The sequence below is a fragment of the Trichosurus vulpecula genome, chromosome 6, assembly GCF_011100635.1.
Source record: "Trichosurus vulpecula isolate mTriVul1 chromosome 6, mTriVul1.pri, whole genome shotgun sequence".
Lineage (NCBI taxonomy): Eukaryota > Metazoa > Chordata > Mammalia > Diprotodontia > Phalangeridae > Trichosurus > Trichosurus vulpecula.
This window is the reverse complement of record NC_050578.1, coordinates 119157447-119168495: the sequence shown is the minus strand read 5'-3', so window position 1 is coordinate 119168495 and position 11049 is coordinate 119157447.

Genomic DNA, 11049 nt, shown 5'->3' with positions numbered 1-11049 from the left:
AAGGGCCAAGGTCTTCCACTGTGTCCTGGGCTTTTTCCAGTCATCCTGACCGATTTGTGGCCACTGGACCCAAATGGTTCTGGAAGAGAAAGTGAGGCTAGTGACTTTGCACAGCTCCCCCTCACTCAAATCAGAGTCAATTGCAAGTCATGTTATCATCTCCATGATGTCATATTTCTTTTTGAGAACGAAGAAAAAACCACACACAACAACAGCTTTAGTCTCCTCTTATGTATGAGAGTATGGTATCACAAATGGGCTCCTGGACTTGGAGTCAGGAAAACCTGAGTACAAGTCCTGTCTTTGACACATAACTGGTTCTATGAACCTGATCAATTTTCTTAACCCCTCTCTGTTTCTGTTTCCTCATCTGTAAAATAAGGGTAATACCTATCTTTAGTACCTATCAAACAAGGTTTTATTGAAGTTTGGTTAATGTGTGTAATACATAAGGAACTGATTGAAATTTATTAAACTATAAGCTATTTTCCAATAGACCAATGTCCAAAGAATATGAACAGGAAGTTTTCAAAGGAATAAATCCAAGCTATCAGCAATCATATATAAATGCTTTAATTCACTAATAATTAGAGAAATGCTAATTAAAGCAACCTTGAGGTTTCACCTCACAACTATCAGACTGACAAAAAATGGAAAAAGAGAAAAATGATAAATGATGTAGGGATTGTGGGAAAACATATACACCAGTCTAATGTTGGTGGAGCTGTGACACGGTCCAATCTTTTTAGAAAGAAATTTGGAACTCTGCCCAGAAAGTTACTAAACTATGCATAGCCTTTGACCTGGCTATAACACTACTGGGCCTCTACTCCAAATAAGCCAAGGAAAGAGTAAAAGGATGTATATTCACAATCATTATAGCAGCTCTTTAGTGGTAGCCAAACATTGGAAACTAAAGGGGTGTCTCCCTATTGGGGAATGGCTAAACAAATTGTGGTGTACAAATGAAATGAAATATTATTGGGACATAAGAAATGATAAAAATGGACTTTAAGCAAAATGAGCAGAACTAAAAGAATGACTTACACAATGATAATAACATTATAGAGAAAAACAACTTTGAAAGGCTTCAGAATTTTAATCAATGTAATGATAAACTGCAAGTCCGATAGAAAGAAGATGAAACACTCTCCAGAGAGGCAATGAGCTTAAAATACAGAAAGAGACATGCATTTTCATGCAGGGACAAAATTTAACAAATTATGCAGCTACATATAAAGGAACTTGTTTTGCTTTTCCGTTTTTCTTCTTTGCTCTTGTAGTCCCATTTGTCCAGCGAGGGTGAAGTAGTAGGAAGGAGAGAATAAAAAAGAAATACATATATAAACCACTATAGATCTTCTTGTAATGTATTTGTATTCAATTGTATGAATAATTTAAACTAAGATTCAGTACAAATACATGAACTTGCTTAGTAACGTTTATATTAAATTAATAACTTTATTGCGTGGTCAATCCTAAGTGTCCATCAGTATTTTAGTCTTTATTCACTCTTCTAATATTGTCATAGTTATGAAAGGCAGAATATAGTAGTGGATAAAAACTAGAAATGACATTATTCCTATTACCATTCTTATTCTTATTCTTACTCAGAGTTCATGTCACGTTTAAAAATCCCAGATTGCACAATTGCACTCTAGGACAAGACAGTGCAGTACGTTAATGAATGACAAGCCAGTAATGACAAGCCAACAGTTTCAGATTGTTCAGAGAGCATAGCCAGCAGGTTCAGGGTTTATAATCCACCATAGTTGATCAGAGAGGCCCACCTAGACCTAAATCCAGCCAGCTGAGTAGAATGCCCAGGGCCTTAGACAAAAGCAAATTCAGCAGAATCCTATAACTGATTTAAATTGTCCAAAAGCCAGTCACTGTGAGTGCAGGGCTGTGGGAGAGGGGGAAGTTTGTTCAGTTTAGTTGGCATAAAACTGAAGTATCAGTTAAGTATGGTCACTAAAGCAGTTCTCATTCTGTCTCATTCTTTTTCACGTTCCATTTTTTTTGATGGAGACAGCTTCTAAATGAGATTAGTGACAGATCCAGTACAGAAAACTTGAAGTAATCCAACAGCCATCTGAACCAACACTGTTAGGCAAATTATTAAGTAAAATTGAATTAAACCAATGTCCTAGGGTGTCCTAGCGTCTGGGTAATTTTTACAGTTCCCTATTTGAGTTTTGCAATTCTCCTGGAAATTATTATGCCTGCATCTCTTTTCTGAAAGATGCAGGATTTGAGATTGGCTTCAGTGTGATTAGCATCCACATAGGCCCATAAATGATGTTCTTTGGCACATGGATCTAGGTTGGAGGGAATATATATTACCATTTCTATAAGAAAAAAGATTTAATGAAGTCACTGAGCATACAGACAGCTTTTCTGGTCATCTCATTATTCAAGACCCTGAAGGGACTCACACAGCAATGTTTATGGCAATACTACATTATCAGAATGATATTGAGCTGATGATGGGAGTTCCCTTGGGTTGCACATCATCAAAGTTTTGTTCCATAATAATGTGATACAATGAGGTCCAATTCTCAAATGCCTTGTTTGAAACCCCAACGAAAGGAGGGTAATATTATTTGTGCCACAGAAATGAAACTAATTTTACTCTCACCTCTCAGGGTGGAGACAGCACTGCCTCCATGGGGGCTCCATTCTAGGCCATTTGAAAGAGAGTCTCATTTTTGCCTCAGTGATGAAAAGAAGCCCTGTTTCAATTTTTGCTGCAACTTCCAGGACCTTCTCAAGTGCTGGAGAACTGTAGCATTGATTTCTAAAATAATAGACATTAAGTGGGGAATGTAGTTGAGTTGAGAGATACAGATGTGCTGGACCACGTGGATTTCATTCTAATTTCTTGAATTCTGAGATTCTCACATGATGTTCAGAAGTATGTGAATACATTTCACAGCAAAGAATCAAAGTGAATACCCAGGTTCCCATTGTATTTCTTAATATATAAGGTATTTTCTAAACTTAACAGATTCAGAAATCTATTTTCTTCTCTAAGTCAGATTCAGCTTATGTTGAGAGAGGAAATATCAGAAGTCATAGGGTATCTATATACAGAGCAGGATAATTCTTTCATTCTCTCAGCAACAATTTACTTAGCACCAAATATTTGCAAGGCATTCTTTTAGGTGCTGGATATAGATTGTTTAACATAGTTATGAAATGGATCATTTTCTCATGAAACTCCCATTACAGCAGGGGGTTGGGGGAGAGATAAAACATCAATCTAAAAATTTATAATGTACAATAGAATAAAGAGAATAAGAGAGATACAAAGGCGGGTTACCAGGTCTAAGGAAAGAAATATCATTTCATTTCTAATTGGAAGGAACCAGAGAAAGCTTCCTCCAGAAAAGCAGGTTTTGAGCTACTTGAAGGGTGGCTAGGCCTCCAAAGGCATGGGGACATAAGAGAGAATATAAAGTATGGCAAACATGTTGGTACTATTTCAGTCTCTTTGGCTGCCCTAACATGAAATTTTCTCAGTCATCACGACTGGCTTTTTATAGCATGGCGTGACTGAATGACTGATGAAGACTCACAACTCCTGTGTGACTTAACGCCTTAGAAAGCTGCCTAGTACACTGAGAGGTTAAGACACTAGCCCATGAACATACAAATGGTAACTGTTGGAGGTAGGATTTGAACCCACATTATCCTGACTCCAAACTCATCCTCTGTTCACTATATTAGGCATTTGCTTGTTGCCTCTGCCATTATATTCTGAGCATCTTGAGAGCAGGGATTATATTTTGTTTCTTTTTGTATCCCCAGTGCTTAGAATCATGCCTAGAACATAGTAGGCACTTAATAATTGTATTGACTTACCAAGCAATCAGTGTTTCCTTTCTATTCTGCAAATACTGGGCAGATAATTAGAAGAAAATAAAAATAGGATGTGGTTTCTTTTAGCTTAGTAAAAATGGTTTGAGTAAAATTGAACAAGACCAAGGGTAAACAGTTGATGATGATGCTATCTATCAGGTTGATTGCTTCCATCGATAATCATTGCTACAATGGTAATAATTGAAAATAAAAGTCACATGTACATGTCATTATTTAATCTATTAAAGACTAATTCAGGAAAAAATATTCCTGTTGAGTCTAAGTCTGTTGAATTGTGCTGGTTAGGATTGAGATTCCAGGCCCTGTTTGATGCTGTGCTCAACCCACCCCATAGGGGATAGAAAGGAGTAGGGCCACTGTTTCAAGTTACAGATGGAGGCTTACAACTGACTAGCTTCAGACAGCTCAGTTGCACAAACATGTAACATATTTCAGCCTCAAAAAGTATTCAAAAGTTGTGTACATGCCAGAAAAAAATGTACCTAGCAAGCAAACAGCCAGCTGCAGGCCAAGAATATTGCTGATCGTCAGGCAGCTTGGCTGTCATCAGATGGTCGAAGGTAATGGAGTTTCTTTTTCCAACATATTGGCTCTTCTCTCTAAAATAAGAGAATTAATGACAGAACTGACTTTCATATTCAGTGCATAATGAGCAAATTCTTTTTTTCGTTGTCTTCATTCTTAGAATGAAGGTCTAATGTACTTATTTACGTGCAATCATTACATCCTGATCCACTTGACCGCAGGGCTCAAGAACGTGCTTTAAAACTAGAGAGACAGAGTGAGGTCACAGCTTGGGACTCAGGAAGTACTGAGTATTAATTCTGTCTCTGATGCTTTATAGTTATACAACCATAGGCACATCACTTAATGTCTCTGATCCTCAGTTTCTTTATCTGTGAAATAGGGAGAGGTGACATGGCATAGGGGATGGAGGTTGACCTTGGAGCCAGGAAAACTTGTGTTTGAGTCCTACCTCATTAATGAGTTAATGAATTCTTTTCTTAAATGGGAACCACATGGGGTATATTGGTGAATAGTGGTGGGTAGAAGTGAGAAAATATCCTATGATAGAACTTTGAGATGATTTCTAGGGAAAATTTCATACAAGCTTAAAAAAAATAAGGTGGAAATAAGAAGGCTAAAAGAAAACATTACCATAGTCTACGCATGATGGTGTGTATAACATTCTCAAGAAACTTTAGTGGTTTTGTGGCTTATTGCTTTTGGGATCAAATACAAACTCCTCTCTTTGGCCTTTCTTGCCCTTTGAAATGACTCCGGTGTATCTGGCCAGGCTGATTTCACATGCCTCCTAGTTACACATTCTACATCATCACCAGACTACCTTCCCTGTCTGCTCATGGCCCTTTGTACAAATCATTCCATCTCCTGCCCAAAGGCCTTTAAACATACTGTCCCCCAGGATTGGCAAGCTCTTAAAATCACTTCCTCCATTGCAGTTCTGCTCCCTGTACAGAGTCCTTCTGGGTGCCTATTCAGTTTTTCCCCTTTTCCCCTCCATCCTCCATTCCTCTCCTCCAGTTACATTTTATGTAGTTTGTATTTATTTATCTCAGTAGATGTCATTTTTCATGTGTGAAGTACATATATTTTTTAGCTCCTCGACTGCATGAACTGTTTCCGTTTTTGTTCTTCTATCCCGGGGGCCTAACACAGTTCCTGGCACATAGTGAGACCTTAATGAATACTAGTTAAATTGAATTTAATGTAGTGTTATTATAAGGAACATGGCAACCATCTGTTCTCTTTCTCTCTTAATGCCCAAATAGGAGGGAATAGCAGGAAAAAGGATTAAGGTTAGCTATAAGGAAGAGATTTTGGCTGTCATAGTTAATAATTATCGAAATAGGAGGTTGTTGAATTCCTTTATCTCTAGAGATGTGGGACTAAGGAGGACTGATAACCATTTCCCCCCCTAAATTATTTAGATGTAGCACTGACTGGAGACAGGCTAATGGACCAGATGACTTCTTGAGGTCTTTTTGTCCCTGTAATTATTTGAATTATTTGCATGACAATTAGTGGTAAATGATGTGCAAGGTTATACAAAAGGAGTGTTGAAGTTAGATCACTGTGCATATTTGAAGTGGAGTAAGAAAAGTGTACCTTTTTCCTAGGTTCCTCATTAATGTTTTATGAATCCGTGTAATCTGAAATAGGGTTTTATTAGTGACTACTATCATAATGCTTCACATGGCTGAAAAAATGTAAAATATGGAAATGTCATTTAGATGATGGCACCTCTTTCTTAATATTTATTTATTACATATTTTATAGATCATTGATTTTAGAACTGAGAGAGACCATAGACATTATGTAATCCAACACGCTAATTTCACAGGTAAGAAACCTGAGCCCTAAAACTTTGTCAAGGTCACAAAGGATTTGAATACTTTGGAAAGAGTGCTGGATTTGGAGATAAAGTATCTGGGTTCAAATCCTTACTGTGTTCCTTCCTGCCTCTGTGACCTTGGAGAAATCATTTAACTTTTCTGGGTCTCAAGTTTTCTCATTTTTAAAATGAAAAGATAGAAATAGACTACCTCCCATGTCCCTATACACAAGTTCTCTGATAATATGAGTCCATATCCAGTTCATCTGTATAATGCATGAATCCACAAAGGTATCTATAGAAAGGTTGATGCCACATACATTGGCACCTGTCTAAGGGAAATCTTATATGGTTCTCCAGTCCCTCCAAGTATGCAAGTCTAGATTTCCTAACTTTCCTAATTAAAAATTGTTTGAGTGTAGGGGTCGTGAGTTTTAATCCTTGTATCTCTTACGGTATTTAGTCCAATATAGAGTACAGAGTAGTTTCTAAATACATAATTATAAATTTAAATTGAGACCATGAAATATTTTAAAACTATAGAGAAATATTTGAAAAGAGGTAATCTTTTCCTTAAGGTGGAAATAAATAACTTATAGACTTTACTTTAAGGCATTGAGTGAGGTGAGGTGAGGGAATGAATAGACCAGGAGGCAGGATATGGGGACCTTCAGGTAATATGGTGGTAACATGGGAAGGGGAAAATACAAAATGGTGGATGATTATGTGAACAATTTTTTTATTAGAAGGAACTTATTTAAAATCTGGTGCTACCATACCTCTGTTCTCATCTGATCTTATTCCAAACTATACTCTTTGTGTCCTAACCAAACTGAACTACTCATTGTTCACAAAGAGACCTTGAACTTTCAAGTTATACGATGCACCATTTGGCTTTCCTCTTAATAATATCCTTCCCCGGACTCCAGGATCAATGTAATTATGAATATGTTTCAGCATACACTCAAAAGAATAGCTAATGAGCCCTCACAGAGGGCTTTTTCTTTAATCAACCAACAAGAAGTGTTAATTTAATGTGTAATTAAAGGTCATTTAATTAAACAGCGTAGCGTGATTTATAAGAAAGAGTCCCCTCATACATTTAAGAGTATATACTCTTCCAAAGGTTACCACATGTTTTAGGAGCAGTATCTACCAGGAGTCTTATTATGTAGATTAAGCTAGATTTTCCTCCTTAAAATGCAAGGAAACTGTCCCTAAGATTTGATTGGTCCAGGGACTGTTGCTTCTCAGTTGTCCAAGAGCAAGAAAGATGTTAGCTTATGAGGAGTCAGTGACCCTTGAACTTAGGGGATATGCCACTGCAATGTGAGTCACTTCACCCCACCCTGATGAGCCAGTGGATTTCTGTATGTAGCTGAAGGGGGCCACATCTACCTGAGTCAGTGCTGTGTCCTCTCTGAATAGTCTTTCCATGCTGTGGCTGAGTAAACCTCCTTTTGTTAAATGTTAGATGGTGGTCTCATTGAATTCCAGTCTGACATCTAAGCTACCAGACTAGGTTGACTCTGGCCTGCTTTGCAATATCTCGCTACCAGTAGGGCAGATAGGGAGTACGTGAGCAAGCAAACATGCATAGAAAACAGAAATATCCACTTTGCACATACATTCAAGGCAACTCACACCCCTGATGTTGTAAGCACACTGATATCTTTGTTGATGTCATCTTGAGAGCTACTTTCCTCTGCCTTTGCTCATGCTATTTCTATGCCTCATCATCATCCCCACCATCCTCATCTCTAGTATTTATGTAGTGCTTACTATGTACCAGGAAGTGTGCTAAGCACTTTACAATCATTATCTCATTTGCTCCTTACAAGAACCCTGAGAGGCAGGTGCTATTATAATTGTTCCTATTTTACAAATGGGGAAACTGAACAGGGCTAAGTGACTTGCTTGGGGTAACACAGCTAGTAAGTGTATGAGGTTGGATTTGAACTTGAGTCTTCCCAGCTCCAGGTCCAGCACTCTATGCGATGCATCACCAAGGTGTCCCTGAACACCTTCCTCACCCTAAACTGTTGAAATCCTACCTCTCCTTTAAAATCTGACTCCAAAAACATCTCACCATTAAGTCCTTGCTCAGTGGTTACATATGACTCTCCTTTGGTAACTCATGGTGTTTTGTTATTTATATCTTTTGTGCATTTATTTTCCTACATGTAGAGGGGTTGTGATGTACTTGGGTGAAGGGATAAAATTTTTAGGTCTCTGAAGTGATTGAAATGAGACTTGTGCATTATCGGTGTCATAGATCTTGAGCTGAAAGGGACTATGGGAATAATTTGTGTAGCCTTTCACTTTAAACATGGAGAGACTGTAGTCTGGAGAGTTTATAACGTGACCAAGGTCTCACAGGTATTAAATTGCATAAAAATAGCTGCTATAATTCACATCAGGGAATGATAAGCACAAAGGAGATACCCAACACAAATTCTATGAGAAATTAGAGTAAATAAGAGAGAGACATTATTATACAGAACTGGATAGGGAGGTATTTTCAGGCATGGGGCACTGACTAAAGGCATGAAGGAAAGAGAAAGTAAGACAAAAAGGAGGGACATTCAATAGTAGAGTTGGTCTGTAATATAGGGAAGTACATTACAATAATGGTGAAAGGTTGGAAACATTAATAAATACAGAGGAACTTTACTGAACTGTTATGAAGGGTATTTCATTCAGCAGAATTTGGTTATGTACATCAATAAAATAGAAATTGAAATAAATTCTCATTGTCCTATGCATTATAACAGGATATAAACTAAAATAAACACAGCAGTTTTGTATGTAAATACTGCAATGGATCCATGATCTCAGTGATGTGGGTATTCCCTCCAGTGATATAAATTGAAGCCTATCCATGAGGGGATAGCATGCCTGCCCATCCTGTGTAACTTTAGTCCATGTCCTTCTACAAGTTCAGCACAGATGGTCACAAACTGTATCAAGGAATTTTGCTTTCTCTTGGCCTTGAGAGAATGTCAACAGAGTACCCAGGCTGTCCATTGGTTAGATAAAGCTGATTACAGAATAACTATATCTAAATGTAATCTTGTCATGAAATCATCTTAAACAGTCGCTCATTTTGAATAATTCTAGTGTTTGTCCTGTGAAACTTAACAGATAGAATATAATCATCCCAATAGAATGCATGTTCCTTTAATGCAGGGACCTAATTGTTTTTAGATTTTTAAAATTTAATTTGTTTCCTTGTTATTATTGTGAACTCTACAAATGTCAACAAACAACATTTCCATTTACAAAGAGGAAGAAAAAAAGGATTGCTTGTAAAGCTGTGAATATCCCAGTAGATACACTTGAATTTCTTGTATCCCACTCTGGATTTCCCTCTACTCTTTAAAAATAATTCCCTATTGCTGTGTTTTAAAAAATTTTACTCTCCTTTTTAGTATCGCTGTTTTCCCTTCCAAGTCCTCTAATAAAAGATAAACACTTTTCTTTAAAAAAAAAAGGATAAATATGTGTAATAAATCCACCCATTGGTCATGTCTGAAAATGTATGCTTCATGTTCTGCCTTTACATGTGAGAAGCAAGACTGATAATTAGCTTTTGGAAGTCATGATTTGTCCCTAGGTTGATCATAGAGTTCAAGTATTTCACGGTTATTTCTCTTTATAATGTTGAAGTCAGTATGTACACTATTCTAGTTTCACTCACTTCATTCTCCTTCATGAGCTCAACAAAGTCTTCTCAAGTTCCTCTGTATCTATTCCTTTCATGATTTCTTATGTACAATGATATCTCATTAGTTTCTTATACCATAATTAGTTCAGCCATTAGAAGAAATCAAATAATATCTGTGAGGTGCTTAGCACAGTGCCTGGCACATAGTAGCCTCTTAGTAGATGCTTGTTTCTTTTTCTCCTCTATTCCCCAATTAGTTAGTACACCCCTTTTTCCACTTTTTTTAACAAAAAAAATCTGCCATATTTGTTTTTTTGCTCATGGTCCTTTTCCTCTTTCTCTCAATTCCCTTAGAGAAATTTCTAGTAGTGACATTGTAAGGTCCAAGGGCATGCATAGTTTAATGACTTTTTGGACATAATTTCAAATTGTTTTCTAGAATGATAGGGTCACTTAACAACTCCACTAAGAGTGCATATTTTGCATGCCTACCACAAGCCTAAAGATGTCATTTTCCCTTGTTTTGGGAGGGAGGGGCTCATCTTTGCTTATCTAATGCATATTAGGTAGAACTTCAGAGTTATTTTAACTTGAATTTTACAGGATTTGTAGGATTTTGTTTGTTTGTTTGTCTTTTGGTATGGTCCTTGATAGCTTGCCTTTTTTTTCTTTTGAGAGCTGTGTGATCATAACATTCAATCATTTAGCTGCTAAAGAAAAAAATACACACACAAACATATATAAAACCATATGCATAATGTATCTATGTGTGTGCATAGTTGTACATGTTCATTTGTACAAAACTATGTACAGGTATGCATGCATATAGCATATATACGTATGTGTATATACGTATGTAATTATGTATTTCCTATATATCTTAGACATCAGCCTTTTAACAGAGAAAGTTGCTGCTCTCCCCCAACATAGTTAACACTCTTTAGTATAGTATTTATTATAGTATAGTATTCATTTAATTTGCACACACACATATGCACATGCACGCACACACACACATACTTTTCAAATTTACATAATCAAGCTGTAAAGAACTCTTCCCCACCTTTGCTTCCCATTTTACCTTAGTATCCTCAGTGCCTAACACAGTACCTTTCAGTATAATAGATGCTTAATAATTGCT